Here is a 16,293-nt window from a genome sequence, read left to right as displayed (position 1 = left end):
TCCATCTGCTCCAAGCCACAGGGAAACTCAGCCATTTCCAGGGCCCTTGGCTTCAGGAAGGTCTCTGCAGTTGCATGGAGCCTGCTTTGCCTGGCATTCTGCAGGATTCTTTAGTACAAGGATTTTGACTGGGTCAAATCAGAGATTTGGGCAAATTCCTGCATTTTAAAATAGTCTTCTCCTAAAACCCTTTCATTTTATGTGATGGACAGATAAGAGATACAGGGCTCCTGTATCAGAAATTTTATTTGACTTTTGGAGTAGAGTGACCTGAAGAACAAATTGTAGTTTTATTTTTCTCATTACAGCAAGTCAGGAGGAGGCAGCCTGGGCCTGGTGGGGCACTTCTCTGATGTCAACAGGGTCTGCCCATCCTGCCATCTTTAGTGTGGCTTCCTGCATCCCCGATCGACCAAGTGGCAGATCTGAGGGCAAAAGAAAGCCTGATATTGGAGTCAGCCCCCTTTGGAAGAACTTTCCCTACAGCCCACCTAGTAACTTCTGATGATACCTCGTTGGCCTGATTTAATTCAGTGCACCAAAAATATTATCATTTCAACACAAAACCAATGCAAACAAAGAATATGCCCCTAAATGAAATGGTGGGATCTAGTTTAATTTTTATCAAGAGACCTTCCTGAAGCCAAGGGCCCTGGAAATGGCTGAGTTTCCCTGTGGCTTGGAGCAGAGGGAAAAAGTGGAAATGATACCTGTGTTAAGTAACATCAAGCACCCAGGTCCACTGGCATGTCTGTTAATAAAAAAATTTTTTAATGTTTTCATTCATGTATCGTTTCAACTGAATCACATGTACCCTAAAACTTAAAGTATAATAAAAATAAATAAATAAAATAAAATAACAAAAAAAAAGTTTTCACAAAGACAGTTTTCAAAGTAACAAAGGACATTGGGAAAAAAAATCCTTTGGTTGTTCCAAGTGTACAGAACATCAGATAACAATAACGTCAATTTTCCACAGAGAAACCAAATATGTCATTTAAATGCTTCCAGAATTAAACATTTGATGTGTATGTTGGGTGAGGAGGCAACAGGATTGGATAGGGTGGTGGGAAGTCTGAGTTTTGGTCTCCCCTCTCTCACTAACTAGCTGTGTGGCTTTCACTAAACAACTCCAGGCCCTTAACCTCACTAGCTCAGTTTTATCATCTGTAAAATGAAAGGATTGGTCTTGATCAGTGCTGTCCAATAAAAATAATATTTGAGCCACCTGTATAATTTTAAGATTTTTAGTAGCCATGTTAAAAAAGCAAAAGGAAACAAGTAAAATCAATATATTTTATTTAATCCAATGCACCAAAAATATTATCATTTCAACACAAAACAAATAAAATTATTGAGAAAGTATTTTACATTTTTTTGCACTAAGTCTTTGAATGCTGTGTATAATTTACCCTTCCAGCACATCTCAGTTTGGACTGGCACAGTGTCAGGCGCTCAGCAGCTGCACACCTCTCCTGGCTACTGTTTTGAATGGTGCTGCCCTCCAGAGCTCCAAGGTTTCTTCCAGTCCTGACCCTTGAGGATTGTCAACTTTTTTTCTTGACTCAGCTTTGAGTGTCTTGGCCTCTTTTTCCATCCCCCAACCTGGGGCTTACTTCTCTTCAGGCATGGGGTGAAGGGATCAAAACCCTGAGGGCCACCCCCACTCCATGATTTCTTTCTGCACTGTCTGCTCTCTGTCCTGTGCTTTCCTGATTTGGAATCACTTCCCTCGCTTTTTCTCAGGCTGAGAGCCCTCCCAGCTTGCCTTATCTCTGCCTGGTCCCTGAGGTAACCCATTTGCAGCCTCCCATTCCTGCTCTGTCTAGGCCATTTCATGTTCTCTTAATTTTGCATTCCATTGCCTTTAAAATCTTCAACCACTTAAAAATGTAATAATATACATTTTTTTCTTTCATTACAAAAGACGTGCTCATTGTGAAACAATTGGGAAATATAGGAGCTTATAAAGAATAATATAAAAATCACTCATAATCCACTCACTCCAACCCAACCACTGCTAATGTTTTGATGTGCTTATCTTTGGTCTTTTTCTAAGCATTACGTATACATGTAAATGTGTTTTAAATTTCTTTTTCTGGAGATTTTACAGAATATATAGTTTTCTATTCTATTTCTTTCACTTTTCATTATACTATGAGCGTTATAACAATATCATTAAGTATCGTTTGAAAACATCATTTGTAATTGCTAATGGCTGAGGTTCAGGGAGAGGTTTTGATAATATTATGTCACCGTTAAGCTAGGGACTTAGATAAACTTAGTATCTGCCCTGCTTCTCATTCCTCCTTGTTGAAGAGCTCTTGACCAATGTAAAAAGCAGTAGCCAAATGTGAAATAAAGAACTACCTTATTAACAGCTCAGCAAGCACTGGAGACCGGCATGTTTGCATTTCCACGCTCATTGGTCTAGGTGAGGCTTCCTGGTCCCCATCCCTGGAGTCTAAGATGAGCTGGGCTTGTGGAGCAACCTTGGCCTTGACTTTCCTACTTGGCTCAGACTGGCTTTGGCAAATTGCTTAACCGCTGTGGGTATGTCCTTATCTGTAAAGTGGTGATTATAACAGTGCTCACCTCATAGGTCTGTTGTGCAAATTAAATGAGAGAGGCATATAAAGTGCTTATCATAGTTCCTGGCAGATAGTAAATGATCCATAAATGTTAGTTTTACCATTTCCCTATTTTTGGACACTTAAGTGGCTTAATTTTTTTTACTATTATAAATTAATCAGTTTATCAGTAACAAATATTTATTGAGTACTTACTACTGGCCAAATTTTTTGTTTTAAATACAGAAATTACAGGGGTAACCAAGACCAGACAGGTGTCTGATCTCATGGAATTTAAATTTTAATGGGAGACATGATCAATAAGCAGGGTAAGTTTGGATATGGAAAAGGCTATCAATCACATACAACAAGATGATGCCCTGAGCTTCAGGTAGGGTGGGCAGCGAGGAGCTTTCTGAGTTAGGTGATGTGTGAGCAGACATCTGAATGACAAGGGGGAGATCAGGGGAAGAGCAAGTTAAAGACCTTGAAGTGGAAGTGAACTTGAGGAGTTCAATCAAAATTCAGAAGCAGGGAGTGCAGGGGGTTTGGTGTGGTGGGAGGAGCTACGGGAGGTGGGCAGGAGCCACCTGGTCAGGGAACACTTCGGAGCTCAGGGTGAGGACTGTGGACTTCATTGCAAGGTATGAGACATGCACTGGAGGCTTCCGTGCAGCGGAGGGATGCCGACTCAGTGGTGTGCTGGAGCGGGCTCATGGGAGCTTCTGAGAGCCTCTTGGCACGTCTCTTCCCAGCTCCTTATTCAGTGAAATCATGTTGATAAGTGGCTTGATCTGGGTTGCAGACAGTTACAGATTCTCCTCAATTTATCAGGACACAATCTGATCAACCCATTGTAAGTGAAAAATATCATCAGTCAAAACTGCATTTAACACCATCTAAACCCAATATAAAGTCAAAAGATCATAAGTCAAACCATCATAAGCCCAGGACTGTCTATATTTGTAACACAGGAGTTTATAGCAGATGCTACTCTTCCCCTAGAGAGCCAGTTGTTAAATGTTTACCAGCACACCACTGGAACAAACTAATCTAGGTTTTAAAAAATTCTCTTTGCCTATGCTCTGTGAAGAATGAATTACAGGGAGGCAATATGCAGTTTTGACTGTAGTTTTGAGAATTTCCTTAGGATAAATTACTGGAAGTGAAATTACTACAGAAAATTATCTAATTGCTCCCCCTACTGAAAATGTTCATTTATACCTCCACTAGCAGCAAGGTACCATTTCCTTGTACTCTTACTCACACTTAGCTTTAGCCACCCCCATAGAATGTTCCTTCTATCTAGAACTTTGCATTCTGTTCTCTATGTGTAGCTGATTATTTATTTATTTATTTTTTAATCCTTCAGGTCTGGTCTCACATCTCTCTTCTCAGAGGACTTTCCTGACCACTCTATTTCATTGTAATTACTTATTTGCCAGAACCATGGCCATTTATTTATGTCTAGGACAGGGTCTGCCACATAGTAGGCTCCCAATATATATTATTGAATGAATGAATGCATCTGCCTACCTTTCTGAATTCTCAAATTGATACCTAATACAGTCAAAGGAGTTCCTTTCCTTGGAATGTCTAGGATTGGCTTTTTTCAGCTTAATGATATTTCTGGAGTTGAGGTATATTAAGTCCAAAGAGTTCAATAATTGATAACAAAATACTGTGCAATAACCTAACATCATAACAAGATATTTTGCAATAAAATGCAGCTTTAAAACATCTGTTATCCAAGTGAAGTGATGACTCACAGATTCAGAGAAAATATTTCCAAACCATACATCTGATAAGGAGTTAATATTAAAAATATATAAGGAACTCAAACGACTTAAGAGCAAGAAAACAAATAACCCTATTAAAAAATGGGCAGGGGAGCTGAACAGACATTTCTCAAAAGAAGGCATACAGATGGCCAACAGATCCATGAAAAGATGCTCAAAATCACTAATCATCAGGGAAATGCAAATTTAACCACAGTGAGTTATCAGTTCACACCTGTTAGAATGGCTATAATAAAAGAGACAAACAATGAATGTTGGTGAAAATGTAGAGAGAAGGATATTCTTATGTATTGTTGGTAGAATGTATATTGATACAGCCATTATGGAAAACAGTATGGCGGTTCCTTAAAAGCTAAAAACAGAACTACCATATGATCCAGTAGTCCCACTTCTGGGTATATGTCCAAAGGAGATGAATCAATATTTTGAAAAGATATCCACACTCCCATGTTCATTGTCTCATTATTCACAATAGCTAAGATATGCAAGCAAGCTAAGTGTCTATCAATGGGTTCATGGATTAAGAAAATATGGTGTGTATACACAATGAAATACTTTCAGCCTTAGAAAGAAGAAAATTGTCATTTGTGACAGCATGGGTGAACCTGGAGCATATTATGCTAAGTGAAATAAACAGGCACCGAAATGCCAATATCATATGAGCTCACTTATATGTGGAACCCAAGAAAGTTGAACTCAGACATACAGAGTACAATGGTGGTTACAGAGGCTGGGGAAGAGGGGGTGGGTGAGAAAGGGGTGAGGTTGTTCAAAGGGTACAACATTTTAGTTAGACAGGAGGAATGTGTTTTAGAGATCTGTTGCACAGCATGTTTGCTATAGTTAATAATAGCAGGTTGCGTATTTCAAAATTGTGAAAACAGTAGATTTTAAATGTTCTCACCACAAATAAGTATATGAGGTGATGGATATGTTAATTAGCTTGATTTTATCATGTAAAATCTACAATGTAAATATTATGAAAACATCACATTAAACCCCATAAATATATACAATTATTATGTCAATTAAAATGAATTAAAATAATAGAAAACCCCCAAAAAAGCATGTTATCCATTAAAACACGAAAAACCAAGAGCCGTCAATAACTGCATGTTTCTAGTGAGACTACAGCAATTTCTCTGTGCACTTGCCAGAGGCTTCTCTGACATGTGGTCACCCTGGAGCCCATGCAACACCCTCTTATTGCCACAGGCTTCTGTGCTCACTGCATGGCCAATATGTGTAGACTAACTTCTGACAGTTTTATATTCTCTTTTAAAATTTTCCACATTTGCTCTTGATCTCATTCTTTCTTTTTTCTGTGCTATAAATTTCTCCAGCTCTACTAGATCATCCCACCAGTGTAAAAACATGCAATAGAATGTCACATATAAGAACAAAACACAAGAATCCTTGCTACCTCATATGCCTCTTTATCCTCGGTCCCATTTCTCTGCTCTCCTGTATAGCAAAACTTCTCAGAAAAGTGGCGAATGTTGTCCCCACTTTCTCATCTCCTGCCCCTCCTAACCACTCTAACAGGTGTCTGCTCACAAAAACTGCTCTTGTTCAGGTCATTAGTGATGCCCACATTCCTAAGTCCCATGGTTCTTTCTCTGTCTTTATTTGATTTGACCTCTCAGGGTACTTATACTCTCATTCTTGAAGCATTTGCTTCTCTGGCTTTTGTGGTAGCATGCTGTTCTAGTTTTCCTATTTCACTGGCTGTCCCATTCCAGTCTCTGTTGCTGGTTCTTGCTCCTCTGCTATACCCCTGATGTAGGTGTGCCCCAGGGCTGGATTCTGGGCCCTCTTCTCTGTCTATGCTCACTCCCAGGATCTCACCCATTTTTGTAGGTTTACATAAATCCACATGTAAATGACTCCCACATTTATAGATTCAGCCTTCATCTCTCCTCTGAGCTCCTGAGGCTGAAATCCAGCTGTTCCCTTGACATCTTAACTCAGGTGTCTAATGAGAGTCTTCAACTGAACAGGTCCAAGGAACTTTTGACTTATGCCATCCTCCAGTCTATTCCTCCTCATGTCTTCCTTTCCCCACAAATGACACTACCATCTATGGTGTGGCTCTGATTCCAGATTATACTAAAGAGTTAAGGGAGGTGTGTGGTGAGAATGGTGGCCATACTCCCTTGGGGTGCTGTCACCAGGACCAGTCTTGAGCCCAGTTCAGCCCTCCTTGTTTAGTAGCATATGTCTCAGAACGTGATATGCACGGTCAGTTCCATCCACCGCTTTCACTTCCGGCCCCTTTTCTTAGGAGTTTTGGTTTCATAATGGCTCTAGAAGCAGAGGAACTGAAGGCTAGAGTGGGCAAAAGTATTCTGTCTACTTCCAAAATTATATTCATGCAAGAGAAGTTGACTTCCTGGTTTTCTGGGTAGTATAATCCCTGGGTCCATATGATGTGGAGCTGGAATTGTGAATGGGGAATGGTGCACTTATGGAAATTCTTTCAGGGCAGTAGGTTTGTTTTGTTCCAATTCCATTCTCATTTTTAAAAATACCATTTGCTTTTGCCTTTTTATTTTTTTAAATCATCAGGTGGGGAGTGGGAAAGTCTAAATCAAAGACTGTCATTCAGATGGTATTTTAGGCTAGAAATCCCCAATATAGAAATACAAACATAAACAATTAGCAGAAATTTATTTATGAGAATGGCAAAATTCAGAAAGGTGGATCATACCACTCTTGTCACTGATGAGGGAGATGGAAATTTGCACGCGTACACTGGTGGGAGCATAACTGGTACGCTTATTTTGGAAGAATCTAGTGAAGTGAAACGTGTGCATGACCTATAACCCAGCAATCCCACTCTTGGGTATATATGTCCTAGATAAATTCTGAAAAGATGTGTACAAAGATTTCACTGTAGTATTTTACTTGTGATAGCAGGGACTTAGAGGCAACCTAGGTGCCCATTCCAAGGGAATAGATAGTTAAAGTGTGGTGGAGCATCTATGGGAGGGATATGCAGTGGAGAAGCAACAGCCTAAACACATATAGCAACATGGTTAGATTTTCACAACAATGTTGAGTAAAAAACAATAGGAACTGGATGAGATTTATAACATATTATGACTTATATGTTAAGTTAAAAACATACCTACCAAACTTTTCCTATTTGATTTGGATATTTGAATATTTAAGTGTGTATGTTAAATATGTCAGAGATGGTACCCATGCTAGGGCAGGGGGTTGAAGGGGAAAAAAGCCCTGTAGCCTCTGGAGTCAATTCAGACATAGAGAATAATAATATGTCTAAAATTAAAGACAGAAATTTCAAATTTGAGATATTTTCCCTGTAAATTTTAGAAGGTTAGAGTTTCCCAAATTTAGTTTGTTTTTTTTTTTTTTAAAGAACTGCCTTTAAACCAAGGTTCATGCCCTGCTTGAGTAGGCCATGACTTTGTCTATGGCAGTTAGAGCTAGACTCTACCTCTTTTCTGCTCCCAAACTGCTCCGAGTTGCTTGTGGTGTGAAACCGGTATACACAATCAGTTGTCTTACTTTCTAGAGGATGAACCCCTTAAGGACAGGGCTGCAACTCAGTCATCCTGGTGTCCCCATCACCCAGCACAGTGACCAGCAGTGATCTGTACTTATTTGTCACCTTTAATTGCATCACTGTGTTTGTAGTCTTTTTGGTGTATGTGCTTGCACTGGCAAGAGGCTCATCTAAGGCATTTCCCCACAAAAGGGCAAGCCTCTCCCACAGATACAGTATAATACTAACTTCCAAGAACATAACATGTCATATGGTCACAGGTATAAAAACATAAAATGGATTTTCCCGAGTGATGGCCAAATTTATCCCCACAGGGAGGCAGCATCTTTTCTACTTAAGAAGTACCTTTCGGAAGTGCTTTTCAAGTTAATCCAATCGCAAAAACATTGAATCCTACCAAGTGCCAGGGGACAGAAGTCTAGGGGGCATTTCCATCAAGATGGCCAGAAGGCTCTAGATCAAGTGGTAAACAGAGCGTGGTATGTGGAGTATAATCCTTTCGGCAATAATAGTCATAATAGGAAATAATAAAGACCTACATTTATAGAATGCTTTAGACCTTTCAAAAGTACTTTCGTGTCAATTATCTCAGTATGGTTTGGTGACCAAATCTCAGGCAGCACCTGTGATCAGGTAGATGTTTTCTTTGGAAAATGATCTCCAGCATTGGGCTACATATTTTTTAGGTTGCATGAGTGTGCGGGGGAAAGAGGCAATTGTCATATGCTTCCATAGAAGGAGAAGAAGGAGCGAAGAATGGAAATTTTCCCATCCCTGGGAGTAAAACCTTACATCAGTGATACCCAATCCTGCTTATTGATGCCCCAGGGGTGTCTTGAAATTCTTCAAAGGAAATTAATTGTAATTCACTTCAATTTTTAAAATCCACAGATATGCTGCATAGCACAATGCTTCTGGGCAGGGGTGGCCCAGGGGAGGTGGACTGGAAGTTGTGTGTGTCAAAGAAGCTGTCAATCCACCAAAGAACAATAGCAAGCTGAAACTCCCCCAAATTTGGGGGAGTGATTGGTCTGTGTTTGCACCTGCAGGGTAGGCAGAGGCAGAAAGGGTTGATGTTGATTACTGAAAAAGTTGAAATAGCTTTGTGGGTGACCAGAATGACATCATGCTCTCAACAGAGGATGCCCTGCCTGGGGCCACTGCTATTAAGATGCCCAGCTTGGCTGGACACCATGGCTCACTCCTGTAAACTCAGCACTTCGGGAGGCTGCGGTGGATCCAGGCTTGGGTAGGCCTTGGATTGCCTGAGCCCAGGAGTTCGACACCAGCCTGGGCAACCTTGTGAGAGCCCTGTCTCCATAAAAAATTTTAAAAAATTAGCTGGGTGTGGTGGCTCATGCCTATGATCCTACTCAGGAAGCTGAGGTGGAAGGATTGCTTGAGCTTGGGAGGTCGAGGCTGCAGTGAGCCATGGTCATGCCATTGCACTCCAGCCTGGGTGAGAGAGCGAGATGACCTTGTTTCAAAAAAAAAAAAAAAAAAAAAAAGCGCCCAGCTCTTCCCAAAGTCTGGAAAAGCAGGCTTCCTGGCCCCTAGGGGCTATGTCAAATCTGTGTTCCACAGTGGATGGCAAGGCTTCATTTTATCCTTATCATCTTTAATCGGCTAAGTTAACAATTCATTGCTTTTTTTTGAGACAAAGTCCCACTCTGTCACCCAGGCTGGAGTGCAGTGGCGCAATCTCGGCTCACTGCAACCTCCAGTTCCTGGGTTCAAGCAATTCTTCTGCCTCAGCAGAAGTCCAGAGTACCTGGGACTACAAGCGCCCGTCACCACACCCAGCTAATTTTTGTATTGTTAGTAGAGACGGGGTTTCCCCATGTTGGTCAGGATGGTCTTGATTTCCTGACCTCATGATCTGCCTCCCTCAGCCTCCCAAAGTGCTGGGATTACAGGCGTGAGCCACCGAACCTGGCCCAATTCACTACTTTTAACATTTGTTGATGCTCAGAAAGTGCTACTGGAAGGCTGCTATAGGTTTAAGAACACAATGATTGGTCATTCTTTTTCTTTCCTACCCAGATTGGAAATTCCAAGTTTGCTCTGTCATCGCATCTGGTTAATGCAGACACTCGAATCACTGTGTGTTCTAGTACTCAGAACTTAAAAGCCATCATATCGGATATGGGAGACTCACTGACAACTGGGCCTCAAAGGAATTTATCAAGCGCCGCCTCTGCTTTTCTCTTCCTGCTTTGCTGGGTTTGCATGGGAGCTGGGATTTGCGGGCAGCTGTAAGTGTGTTTGGGCTGGAGGCAAACTCTTGTGTCTTTTTAGCCTGATTCTACATAGCATAGTAGGAAAGGGGCCAGAGAAAGTGGCTGGCAGTAACAGAGCCTCTGTTTTGAGAATGTGAAGCAGCCTGGGAGAGAGTGAGGGAAGAAAGGAGGGGAGCCGAGAGTTAGAAAAGCCTTAATTCATTTCATCTGACAGCTCAGAGCCAGAAGTTGCCAGGTCTACTCATTTGCAGGTTGTGTTGTCAACACAATCACAGCATTTTATAGCCCACATGGACCTTGGACTCTGGCATGCCATGTAATAGGCTGCAAAAAGTAGCAGCTCTGCTTCCCATCTCACTGGGGGCATGGGGAGAGGAGGATTGGGTTTAGGGAGGAAGGGTACAGGTGTGAAGGGCACAGGTATGAGGTGCATAGGTATGAGAGACTCAAGTGTGGGGGGCACAGGTATGGGGGCATAAGTATGAGGGACACAGGTGTGAAGGGCACAGGTGTGAGGGGCACAGGTGTGAAGGGCACAGGTATGAGGGACACAGGTATGAGGGTCAAAGGCATGAGGGAGACAGGTGTGAGGGGCCAGGTGTGATGGGCACAGGTATGAGGGACAGGTATGAGGGACACAGGTGTGAAGGGCACAGGTGTAAGGGGCACAGGTGTGGGGGAACATGTGTGAAGGGTACAGGTATAAGGGGCACAGGTATGAAGGGAATGGATGTGGGGGACACAGGTGTGAAGGGCACAGATGTGAAGGACACAGAGCTTCATCTTTGCTCCTCATTTTGTTCTTGCGCTTTCTCTTTCCAGCTGTTACAAAGTGCCTTCCAGTGGGCCACCTCCCCACTTCCTCTGTTGGGGGCAGGCCAGCACAGCCTATTGCCCAGATGGCAGGTCTCAAAACAGCCTCCCAGTGACCTGGTTCTATAATATCCTAGAAGGAGTTGGAGGACATGACCATGTCCTGGTTCTTTGTGTTCAGATAAACTCAAAGGCCCTCAATTCCAAGCCCTTCCACATCCTGTCCCTTTCTTCCTTCCATTCCCCAGAAGACAGTGATTGGTGAGTCAATGGGCTCCATAGGTGATGTTCCACCCCATGGGAGAGAAAGCATCTTAGTGCAGCTGTGCCCACTGTCCCATACGTGGGCTGCTCCCTCTGCAGGAAGTCTATCTCTGCAGAACAGCCTTGCTGTCAGGAGCGCCCTGGTCACCCGGCCTCTCTGGCTTATTGTGCAGGAGGGGCAGAATTCTAAACCGAGGAGAAGAAAAGCCCAAATGGAGATAAGCTGGCCCAGTGCAGAGGAGCAGCATAACTTAGTAGGAAGCACTAGGCTAGAGTTCGAGTCCTGGCTCTGGCTTTGCAAAGTGTGTACGTTTACACACACCACTTTACTTTTTTATACTCAATTTCTTTCTCTGTAAACTATGGGAAAAAATCTCCACTTTCTCTACTTTACAGAACTAATATAAAAATGTGTGAAACCACTATGCAAAATATGAAATACCAGATGAAAGTAAGGTGATGGACAGAACTGTACAGCCTCAGGCTTCTCAACCAAAGATCCAGGTCCATTCTGCTGTCTGCCTCCAGTAGATGTTTGACACGAACTCCATAGTCTCAATTTCAACCTCATACTTCATGGTTTCTTTGTCTCTTCCCTGGGTTTTCCCCATGGCGATAAGAGATCAGAAAATGTGCTCTCTCTTTGTGTCTGAGATGTTGGAGATGACTAAGAAAATATCTTAAATGTATTTTGAGGCCTGATATTCTAAAACAAAGCCTGCTGCTGAGGAAAACTACAAAGGGTGGTGCAGATTTAAAAGGAGGCAGATAGCCTGCTGCAGGCAGGACCACAGTCTTATCACCCCACTACACAGCTATAAAGACACACAGGTTCTGAGGTGGCATGTCCTGCAGCAACTGTGTAAGGCAGGGCTTCTTATCCCTGTTTTACAGATAAGGTAATACTGAGGCTTTGTGAGCAGACAGAGGTCTCTCCAATGGTGAGGCCAGGATTTGATCCCAGGTCCGTCAAACTCCAGGATCCATTCTCTTCCCCCTGCAGCACAATAAATTTGATTATGCATAGAATGTACATGTGACAGCTCTCATCCTGTATCTGCCTCACAGCAGGACTTAGTGCTTTGATGAATCCTCAAAATAATTTAGTTTCATAGTACACTGATGGGAAATGGAGCTTTTACTGAAGATTTTTCTGGCGCCAGATGAAGAAGACATTTTGCATTAAACATCATCTAAACAAACTTCCTTTAATTCCTTGAATTCATTCTTAGCATCTCTGTTCTTCTTTCTAATGCTTCTTTCTCAGCTCTACTTCCAGGATTGGTTCATCTATTTTTTCTCACTCTTTTGCTTTGAACACTTGGTATCTTCTCCATTGTTCCAAGTAATTCATTTCCCTCCCGCAGCATAGGCAGGGTGGCCGAGAAAAAGCCCTGCAGTTAGTTGAGCTGCCTTCCTTTGATAGCAATCCAGTGAGCATCTGGGTTATTCTGGCATGTCCCCGGGTGGGGCTGACCAAAGCATTCACTCAACAGAGCAGGTGTCCTCCAAGGCTAAGGTGGACTGTGCTATTAAAAAAAAAAAATAAGATTTTTCTTTATATTGTGTGATGTGGGAGAGATGGAGAAGGAGAGGTAAAAGAGAGGGTGTAAGGTACTGGAACTGCTATGGGGGGAAAGGGAGGAGGGAATTGATAGGGGACATTAAAATTTGAATTACAGGACTTGGTGATTATCTGGAGAAGCAGAGAAAGGAAAGAGAAGGGAGGACTCCCAGGTACTTGACTACAGCAGCAGGGTAGAGTAAGATGGAGAATTCTGGAAGAAAAATGGATTTGAGATGGGTGAGAAGAAGAATAGTTTGGGGAAGATAATTTAGTTTCTGAATGTAGGGCTTCCTTGCTATCTACTTGGGACCCTGCCCCTCCTGTCTGACCCCAGCAGATGCACTTTTTGCTTTAGTTTTAGGTCATCTGCTGATTCATCTGCTGATTCAGGCCAGCACCAGCTGGGGAAATGGGAGCAGCCAGCAAGCTCAGGAGCTCAGAATGTGATTCCCCAGCTCACCGCCATGATGAGTGCTCCGTAGACAACTTACTCTGTTTGGAGTCCCCTGGGGTTGCTCCCACCTCTGGGGTCTCCTCTTCCATTTTTCCCCACGTGTTTCCTCTGTCTTCTCTCTCTGTAAATTTTTTGACTTCTGACCTTTCAGAAATTTCTCACATCTCTGGTTCACTGATGGCATTCTTGTTTTCCAGTACTAGTTTTAGATATGTTCCTAAACAAAACACAACAAAATGGAGGAAAAGAGAGATATGTACTGAGCCTACTTTCTTGATCAACACTTCTATACTTGTTTGTTTTCATGTCTCATTCCCCTTCATGACTTTGAATTTCTTAAGGGCAGGAATCCCTTTGTTTCTGAGCACTAACCAATTCTCCTTTTCCATGCAGTAGGGAACTTAGTATTTAGGAAATTCTGTGGCTACTTCTTTTGTAATTGAAAACAAAGATTAAAATACAATACATAGTCTTCCAATTCAAGATTTGTTTTTTCATATATTTCCAAGTCAACACTATTCCTGAGTGCCTCTTCTGTGTTTAGCATGAATTTAAGCAAATATGTAGAAAAGTGGAAAACATGAACACACCAGATGACCCTGCTATTCCCCATGCTTCTGGGTTTCAGGGCTGGAGAGGATGAAGGATAGGAAGTGAGGATGAAGGATGGAAGTGATTCTCTGGCCTAGAGGAAGTGCCTTGTGTAGCTGGCTGATTGGTAGGTGAGCTTCTGTCAGTCCTCCCCAACTTCATGTCTTTGCTGCATACTTGTCCTGTAATTGGTATTACACCAGGAGTATGAGGTACAACAGGTGATGTAGCACACAAGGGCCTTGCCCTCAATGAACTGGGTGGATCAGCCTGACACAGAGGCAGCAGTTGGGGAGCATTCTAAGTTAAGAGTTAAAAATTGTAGCTCTTGAAAGATCTGGTCTCAAGCTCACCTGACTTGCTAAATTAGTGATTCATGCAGTAAGATCATTCAGATTCCAAAAAGGGAGGCATCAGTATGGGGAGAGCATCTTTTCACCTTTGCACATGGCTCCAGAATTTCCACTGGTTCAAAAGAATCCCCAGCAACCCCAGTCTCAGGAGATAATTGCTCTTAACAGCGCACCACACTGGGCACCCCAGCACTTATGGACAGCAGAGGAATGTAAGGGTGAATGCATGTTTTTTTTTCTGCAAATGACTGTCACTCATTCATCTTGGAGCCCACCTGACAACTTGCTTTCCAGGTAAAATAGCATCATTTTTCTAGGCTGGCTTCTTCTATGCTCACTAGCAGGGCTGACCTCAGATGTCTGGGGAAGTCTTAGGTACCTTACCAGACTGTGGTGTTCTTTGGGGGGACTTCCAGGACTGGGAGAGGATGTGGCAGGGGCCATTGTTCTGGAGTCTCCCAATATCTGTGAGGTCATCACAGGGGTGCCATCCTGCCCTTGCAGCACAGCTTAGATTTTGCCTTGGTCTGTAATAAAGGATGAAGTGAATCTCTGCCAAAGGTCCCAGGCTTGCTTGGTGCCAAGGGTTTCATTCTGAGCACGTCAGCATACAGTCGGCCTAATGGATAAAGCTATTATAGATTATCTAATTAATACAGCAGACTGCTGTTTCATTACAGGGGCTATGGACTCTGTCAGTGCACAATGCGTAGAGGTACTGCCATCAGTTTCTTGTTCCTGGTGTTGGGGTGGCTAATGTACTATATGAAGATTCAGAGGCATTTAAAAAGATGATCAAGTGCCATGCTGAATTCATGTTTACAGCTTCTTGGCTTGGGCTCTTGAAATCTAGAAGTCTTTGGGACTGAAAGCGAAGAATTTGTCTTGGTTCAAATGCTGTCTGCTCAATCCCATTATTGCCTTCCAGCACGTGCCCTTGGACACTCTCGTATCTTGTTGTCTGGTTGTAGAGCAGATTTTCACATGCTGGGAGACATCATGAAATGTGCCATTTGTTTCACTGAGAAAGCTCTTCTGGTGGCTGGTGGGGCTGTGGCACCTACTAGATCACTGTGTTATTTCCAGATCCTGTGTTTGGTGTAAATGGTACCTGGTTTGTTTCCTATCTTTAAATTACAGTATTCTTAGGAGTGCTGTTCTTTTGAACTGCACCTGTTGGACTCTTCTTAATTCCCGAAGAATCTGGGCCATTGTTTTTTAAGCTTGTAATATTATCCTTCACTGTAGGGTGATTTGGTAAGGTTGCACTTCCAAGGTTCTTACATTCTTCCCAAATGTACCTCATTGCACAAGCTGCTACCAGGAGAAAAGGGTGCCTGGATTAGTCTCAGGGTTCAAATATCCAGAATATCAAGGTTTCTCTTAGGAATAGTTAACTGAGTAAAAGAAAACCTGCTTGTTATTCTATTTTGGGATTTTCCCCCCCTATAAAAATAGAACTGTATTTAAAAGTTAAATCTAGACTGGGCATGGTGGCTCATGCCTTCATTCCCAGAGCTTTGGGAGGCCAAGGTGGGAGGATCATTTGAAGCTAGGAATTTGAGACCAGCTGGGCAACATAGCAAGACCTCATCTCTAAAAAAAAAAAAAGAAAAAAAAAATTAGCCAGGCATGGTGGTGTGCCTATAGTCCCAGTTATCCAGGAGCCTGAGGTGGGAGGATGGCTTGAGCCCAGGAGTTCAAGGCTGCAGTGAGATATGATTGCACCTCTGTACTCCAACTTGGGCAACAGAGTGAGACCATCTCTTAAAAAGAAAAAAAAAAAAAAAGCAGTTAAATCTACGTATAGATAGTAAAGTGTTTTAGTTTTTCTGTTACTGCCTTTACAAATGACCACAAATTTAGTAGTTTAAAAAAACTCCAAATTTATTATCTTACAATTCCGTAAAGCAGAGACCTGGTATGGGCCTCCCCAGGCTAAAATTAAGGTGTCGGCAGACTGTGTTCCTTTCTGGAGGCTCTCAGGGAGAACGTGTTTCCTGCTCCTTCTGGCTGTTGGCAGAAGTCAAGTCTTGTGGCTGTAGGGTCGCCGTTTCCTTCCCTTGCTGGCTGTAACCTAAGGGCTCTTTCATGCTTCTGGAAGCTGCTG

The 16,293-nt window shown here is 42.6% G+C and overlaps 1 protein-coding gene across 12 annotated transcripts in view; it reads left to right on the top strand.

Annotated features, from left to right (window-relative positions):
• CACNA1E (calcium voltage-gated channel subunit alpha1 E) overlaps nt 1-16,293 on the top strand; it is a 492,838-nt gene that overhangs the window by 115,273 nt on the left and 361,272 nt on the right. The window lies entirely within an intron of this gene.

This window comes from Pan troglodytes, chromosome 1 (genome assembly GCF_028858775.2).
Source record: "Pan troglodytes isolate AG18354 chromosome 1, NHGRI_mPanTro3-v2.0_pri, whole genome shotgun sequence".
Lineage (NCBI taxonomy): Eukaryota > Metazoa > Chordata > Mammalia > Primates > Hominidae > Pan > Pan troglodytes.
The sequence above is the reverse complement of the archived record's forward strand: the minus strand, read 5'-3'. Positions and strand labels throughout refer to the sequence as shown.